The sequence below is a fragment of the Belonocnema kinseyi genome, chromosome 7, assembly GCF_010883055.1.
Source record: "Belonocnema kinseyi isolate 2016_QV_RU_SX_M_011 chromosome 7, B_treatae_v1, whole genome shotgun sequence".
In the NCBI taxonomy this organism is placed as follows: domain Eukaryota; kingdom Metazoa; phylum Arthropoda; class Insecta; order Hymenoptera; family Cynipidae; genus Belonocnema; species Belonocnema kinseyi.
Genome location: NC_046663.1, coordinates 146,226,897 through 146,234,751, shown reverse-complemented (window position 1 = coordinate 146,234,751; position 7,855 = coordinate 146,226,897).

The window sequence follows — 7,855 nt, the reverse complement described above, 5'->3', positions numbered from 1 at the left end:
ATCTTGAAAAAGGTAAAACCATAACCGGAGCATACTATTCATCATTATTGGACCGATTGAAAATCGAAATCGCCGAAAAACGTCCGCATTTGAAGAAGAAAATCCGCTTTATCATCACGATAATGTGCCTGTTCATTCATGCTTAGTTGCACCAGTAAAATTGCATGAAATCCGCTTCGAATTGGTTCCTCAGATACCGTATTCACCAGACCTGGCCCCCAGCGACTATTACTTGTTCCCTAACCTGAAGGGATGGCTCACCGGTAAGCGTTTTTACTCAAATGTGGAGCTCATAGCTGAAACTGAAGCGTATTTTGGAGACCTTCCGATCGAGTACTTTTCGGACGGTATCAAAAAGTTAGAAAATCGTTGGACTCGCTGTATCGACCTAAAAGGAGAGTATGTTGAAAAATAAAACCGACTTTGGCCAAAAAAACGTCTCCGTGTTTCATTTTTCAGGGACTTATCAGACTGCCTAGTAAATTGCGTTTCATTTGCTGTATCTAAATTTTTGCAGAACTTTAATCCTTTCTCATTTACTTCGAAACCCAAATATTTGATTTCAGAACATCCAAATTCGCATTTGTCCCCTGGCAGACCGAAGGAACCGAATGGAGCCTCCACAAAATATCCGTGAAGACCCCATTGGGTCCCCATTCGGTTCCTTTTTAAAAGAATCAAAAAAACAGCAAGATCAACTTTTAAACTGTTGAAATTTGGATTCTACGTTCAATTTTCTATTAGAATCTCACGGAGTAATCGCAATATTTTATTTTACAGCATGGAAAATTTTTTAAAATGTCATTAACTTCTGCTAAAGGTGACTTCAAGCGCATCCATAATAGCTCAAGTAGTATGTTGCCTGCGAAGTTTAAAAATAAAATTCTCTCTCACTTTCATCGCAGCGTTGTTGTCTGCGGTTTCCACTGTGTGGTGCTAGCATCCAGACAAAATTCTTAAAGTTAGCGACGGAACGCTTATTATCTGCTACTAAGAGAAGATGCACTTGAAGGCGCCTTCGGCCTATGTAAATGACAGGCATTTTATTGTTTTAAGTTTTTAACGCTGCAAGAAAGAGCATTTCGATTACACCGTGAGTTTCTAATGCAAATTTTAACGTAGAATCCGAATTTCAACCATTTAAAAGTTGATTTTGCTTTTGTTGAGTTTTTTAAAAAGGAACCGAATGGAGACCCAATGGGGTCTTTACGGGTACTTTGTAGAGGCTTCATTCCGTTCTTTCGGTCCACCAGGGTCTAAGCCTATTGTTAAACCTGCATTTTTAATTTTATCTAAAACTGTTTCCAAGTATTTTAAATGGTCTTCAAAATTTTTAGAAAATATAATTATATTATCCAAATAGCAAAATACATTTGGCTTTAATTCTGGTGTTATTATTCTGTCCATGAGGCGCTGGAATGTATCAGGAATAATTGTTAATCCAAATGGCATTCTCTTAAACTGATACATTCCTTTGCCTAGTACTATAAAAACTGTAATTGGATCCGAGTCTTTGTCCAGTGGTATCTGATGATATGCTGAACGAAGATCAATTTTAGACATGCACTTTGCTGGTCTTAATGTATCTAATTATTCTTAATCATTACTATAGGATTTGACCAATCACCACTAGAAGGTTCTATAACTTTTTCCTCTAAAAGTCTGTCTACTTCCTCAATCATAAATTCTCTAATTTTCGGCGATACGTAATAGTATCTTCGCTTAGTAGGTTCCTGACCTTGCACGTCTATTTTATGACTAGTTAGATGTGTCGGTTTGAACTCTGTTCCTTGATTCGTAATTTTTCTTTTAATTAAATTTTCTAATTGCATTTGTTGTGCTTCATTCAACTCCATTATCCCTCCAGGAATTTCATCGTAAAATTCTATATTTTTCTTTTTTTTTCTATTTTTACGCGTTTTATATTATTATTAATAACCGCATTATTACTAAAATTACACCAATTACTTTTTCTAATTGCAAAAAATTTTTCTCTTATTGAATCATTTTTTCCTCCTTTTTATCTAATACCGACTTTAATTTAGAATCATTTTTCTCTTTAATGCATTCCAACGGTCCTTTAAATCCTGTATTTAAATTCCTATCTTTATTTTTTACCTGTAACTTCGTATTTATTTTGTTTCTATCCTTATTTGTTTTCCTTTCTCCGTCTATATTTTGATTAGCCCGCTAATCTAATCTTTGTACGCCCACGCTGGCACGTGCCAGTGTTGCGTCGCTTGCTTTGTAGGGTTCAGAGTGTGGCGCAGCATCCCCCCATACTCTTTGTGCCGCCTGGGGTGCTGGCTGGATCGAGTCTAGTGCATCACCTGTAAGGAGGGGTTGGGGTGGAGTGTGTGCCGACACGGGAGAAGAGAGTTCGCACGGTAGTAAATCTGTCTCTTTCTTTCGCATGTCGTTTCGCAGACTAACCTTCGTTCCGAATTTCAATTTACTTTTCTCACTTTCCCTATTCTTACTCGCCTTCATATTCTTTCCCATTATCGGCTCCTGCATTTTAATTAATTTCGATTTTATCGCATACTTAATATTTGGTAATCCTGGTAACCACCAGATCTTTTTTTCATAATCCATTTTGAAACCTAATCTTTCAATCATATCGGTTCCTATCATTCCTATCAATCTTAAATTTGGTACCAGCCTGAATAATAAATGTTTTTCCGTATGACCTATTTTGATTGGGATTAAGACTTGTCCTGTTATTTTTAATTTTTGTCCATCAGCTACCATTAATGTGTCATTTATTAGGTTTTTAATTTCGTAGTCTAATTCTTTTAATGTTTTTATAAAATTTTCACCAATGTATGAGTGAGTTGCATCGGTGACAACTAACACTTCATATTTATGATTTAAAAAATCAACCATAAGGTGAAATCTCGTTTCGTCTGTCTCATTTGTGTCTGTGTCAAGTAATTCTGGCGGTATCTGGTTTTGTCTGCTATTTTCCGCCTTTAATAGCGACCGTTTGCATTTCCCTGATTTAAAGTATACCAACAATCACGTCGAAAATGGCCTATTTTCACGCAATTTTAGCATGTTAAGGGTTCTTGTGATCTTTGATTAAAATTGTGGTTTCCTAAGTTTGGATTCATAAAATCCTGTCGACTTGAGTTTATTTCACCATTCCTATTATCCCTACTATTTTCATCTTTTAAATTTTTCGAGTTCTTATTCTGATTTTTATTATTCTTTATTCGTGTGTTGTGTCTCTGTGTTCCCTAACAGCTGATTCATTGCATACAATAATGCTTGGACATCTGTGTTTTGATATTTAAAATGACTATTATTATACATAAGCCTCTGATTTCTTGGATATATTTGATTATTTATATAATTCTAATTATTATTTTGAAATCTTGGATTAAAAACTTTTGGATTTCCATTTGGAAATCTTGGTTTGTATTGTTGCATGTTTTGTTGGTTAAGATACCTCGGCCTAGTTTGTCTTGTTCATTTTGATCCTGATTTTGATTTCTATTCTGACTCTCATTTTCAATATTATTTTGACTTTTATCGTTTCCTTGATCATTTTTATTTTTGTTATTTTTATTATCCTCTTTATTTAAAATGCTTAATTGTTGACCTCTAATTTTAGATTTTGCTAATTCTGTTTCCCATTCTCGCCTAAAAGATTTTTTAAGGTTCTTTAAGTTATTATTTCGGTTTCTTCTGTCCGCCAGGGCGAACAACAATCTTTCCGGCGCGGAGACACATTCTTATCGCTTGCAAGTTTCAGCGCGTTTAGAGTGCGCGACTTCTGTTTCTTGTGCTTTGCGCTGGATAATATACTTATTTTACGCTGCATGCTCGGCCTTTGTTCTTCCCCCACATTTGTGCAAAAAGTTTTTAAAATTAAAGGTCAAAGCATCGACAAAACTGTAATTTGGTGATTGCGAATTATCTTTTGTTAAAGCTTCTTTGGTTTTAACTAAAACATTCTCATCAAATGTCTCATGCTTCGCCCTCGATGTTTTCAAAAATGGAAACTTTTCTAGATTATGTTCAACACTATTTAATCAAATGCACATTACATTTATTTTTCTACCCCGGCCCGGGAGTGATAATGCATTGATTGCAAAATAAAGTAAAAATTTTATTTACAATGAATAATTTAATATTTCTGTTCCTTATTTCGCTCTAAATTTTATTTTCAGCTACTCTGAAAAATGTATCGCTTCAATCAATTTATATTATTACAATTCATTATATGCATTGGTATTGAAACAGATGTATTTTTACTGTCTTGTTTTAAGAATTTAAAAAGTGCGCCTTCTATAAATAAACTATTTTGTTATTAGGAAAATCTATTACCTAATTTTGTATTTTCAATATTATTTTTTATAGATTAAAACGAAGCCTAAAATAAAAACTAAGAGTTCCATGAAAAAATGATTAATAAACAATTTGGAGCTCTTCTCTGGTTGAATAAATTCCATCCATTTATTTGTTTCATAGTTTGTGTCTGTTGTAACAAAATACACATTTTTTTTCTTTTTATGTTTAGTACGGCGGTTAATAGACATATTTTTCCTCTGAGGTGTTTCCTTTTTGTAAACGACTATTTCAAGAAGGTATATTCACTAACTCTCAATCAGGAAGTCAAAGATAGTTTAAGTTTAGTTGAAGATTAATTTAATTAAATAGCTGGAGAGAAAAAATGTCATAAATTTACGAAAATACAAAACTCAAATTGAATTCTTTGAATATAGAGGAAAGATGACATATCAACAGTGCTTTGGCACTCGGAACTGCCACTAATAATAGTCCTTTTGGCATGCACTGCTATAAAATTCATAGCATATAACGTTTTCTTTCGATCAATTTCAGTGACCCGAATACTTTTTCTTGCATTTGCATGAATTAGTGGTGATTTTGCAGGATTCTTGCGCTGTAGGTCTAGATCTATAGTGAATAGTCCATCCTCCTAGGTATAATTTCCAACCACATGCAGAAGACTTGGGCAAGTCTATCAATGCTGGGACCATCTGGCTGACCTGCAGTCCCTCGTAGGCTGCTCGTATTATCTCAATTTCCAGCGGGTCTTCAGTTAGCGGGATGCACTCCAGGGGCTTCTCTTTTGTAAACAGTGCTCGGTGGCAATTGGTGAGAACTTTATACTATTAGTGCTTCGAACTGAAATATAAGATCTATAACATCCTTCAAATCCTTTGAAATTCCTGGAATACCATAAAATTCCGTTAAATTTCTTGTCTGTAAGCATAGACCTTTTCATTTAAGAAAACGAGATTGCGCAAGCGCTAAAGATATATAGCACTTCCATGCGAGTTTCGGTCAATTTTGACTGAAACTTATGTGGGAATAGTAAGCATTGACGAAAAAAAAAACTTTTTCGACCAATTGGAAGTTAAAAAACTTTCCAAAAAAGAAAGGTCTAATAGACCAGGAGAAAATCCATTAAAAAGAAAAAAGGTTGGTGCGCACAAGAGGTGCTGTTTTGGAAAGTGCAAAAGTGACAGTCGGTCCAAGTCCTACTTGGAATGTACTTATTATTTTATTATATTTCCAAAACCCTGTTTAATATATCGAAAGGGTGACATTCCCAATGATTCACTTAAAAAGCATATTAAAAATTGCGCGATATGCAGTAAAAGTGATATGTGGATGAGGTTATGTGCACGCAGAGACGAGTATTTTTCAAGCATGAAGGATTTAAACAAGGATACTTACATTTGCTCCTTGTATTCTATTAATTTTAACTTATTTTCATTACAAATAGTTTATGAAGGTTTAATCAGATGTTCAAAGTTCTTTAGATACTAACGTTCTCTCATTGAAACGGTTCAATATTGAAAATTGAAATCTGCATGTACCTTCTTTAATTTCAAGCATGAGATTAAAATCGTCTTTTGAAAAGAAGTATTTTTCGATTATTTATACTCGAACGGCAGTTTATTAAAAAAAAGTCATGACATTATTCACATTTATTTACAGTTGTTCAACTGAACACGTTTTTTATCAAAAATCGTTTAATTCAAACCCTATAGATTATTAATTCTTCCAAATCTTGCAAACCTGCCTTTTAAAATACTTTACATTGCAAATTCACGCTTTAAAATAAATTATTATATAATATTATATATTATATAATAATAATAAACATTTCTAAAAAAATTTTAATTGAGCTTATTGTAAATTATCGTGTGATGCGACATTCGTAATATTTTAAGTGATTAGATTTATTTTTTTCCTCAAAATTTTTTAAATTCCCAGTCAAAAAATAAATTTACTGACATATTTCTCGTCTGTTCCCTACCGAAAGAAATCTCTGAGTTTTCTTCAGCGAAATAGCCTGGCCCATTTGAGTCTATAAACAAAGTCGATTTGAAACAAAATAGTCTCGGAGATAGTTTGAGAGATTTGGGTCCTTTTCAAGATCCTTTTAATCGTCCTTTTAAGAGTGGTACGACGGTAATATAATGCTCCTTTTGATTAATTGATGAATTTTCTCATTATTCTTATTTATAATTATAACTTATATACTGATATACAATTTTCTAGTTGAATTTAAAAATGTTCTATTTTTTGGCGTATCTCATTCGATTTACGAGAAACATTCTATTAATTCTAATTTTAAGCATTAAAAAAAAGTTAGATATCTGAAGTCATCGAAACCCATAGATTCCGAATTATTATGTTTTAGGCTGTTAACTATAAAATTAAAAAAAATCTACTTCTAAATTTTAATCCGAAAGCTTAACAAAGGACCCTTGAGTGTCGGCTACTCTATTGAGATAGCCTCTCTGCTTGTTATTTATGATCGTATTCTTATTTCAATTTCGGAAAGGATATTTTAAAGCCTTCAGACGACTTAAACGAGCTTCCTGGGCCTTTAAAAATATCTACCTAAGTGCCTGCAGAGAATTTCTCTGAGATTCTTTTACCTAAAGAATTTTTAGTATATACTCAAAGATTCTTTTCGGTAGGGTTACAAAAAATTCCTACCTTCCCATCAAGCGGTCACCCTGATTTAAAAAGTACTATATAAAAACATGAATAAAAAAATATTTTCACTTCTTTCAGTTTGACGTATTTATTACAAACAATTTTTTCGCCATTTTCTATTCATATTTCTTTTATTGTACGAATTTTCAGAGAAAAATTTTCAAACCAAAAAAATCGAATTTGCATTTATTTCAGGAATTTGAATGCTAGGTGAATTTCAAAACTGACAACCCACTTATAATGAAAAGGACTATTCGATTTAAATATGTCTTGCTGGCCGGTATGGTGCAGTGCTCGTAATATGTGCCCCGAATTCTTCTACGCATGCGTCGCGCTCGGTCTCTGATCTGTTATTGTTCGCGCGCAATTTGAAATGCTAAAAAATAACATTTTTATTGTTTATTATAAATAATGTCATTTTAACTTATATAAACGTTTATTAGATCGATATTAATGAATCTTGATAAAAATAAAAATTTATTAAGTGCATACTGTGTTATGGTTGTTATGTTGTGATTGTTTTGGCTAAGTATATCAATTTTTGTATTAATTAATATAATTCTATTGAAAGACAAGATTGTCAATGAATTTTAATATTTTAATAAACTTTAAATAACACAATTTTCGAATAATGAAAAATATGCAAGAAAAATACAAGTGAGTTCAAAAGGGTATTTTTTATTTACACAGTATGCATCAAATAAATTTTTATTTCTATCAAGATTCATTAATGTCGGTCTAGTAAACATTTATATAAGTTAAAATGACATTATTCATGATAAAAAACAAAAATTTTATTTTTTAGGATTTAAAGTTGCGCGCGAACAGCAACGAATCAGAGACCGAGCGCGATGCATGCGAAGAAGAGTTC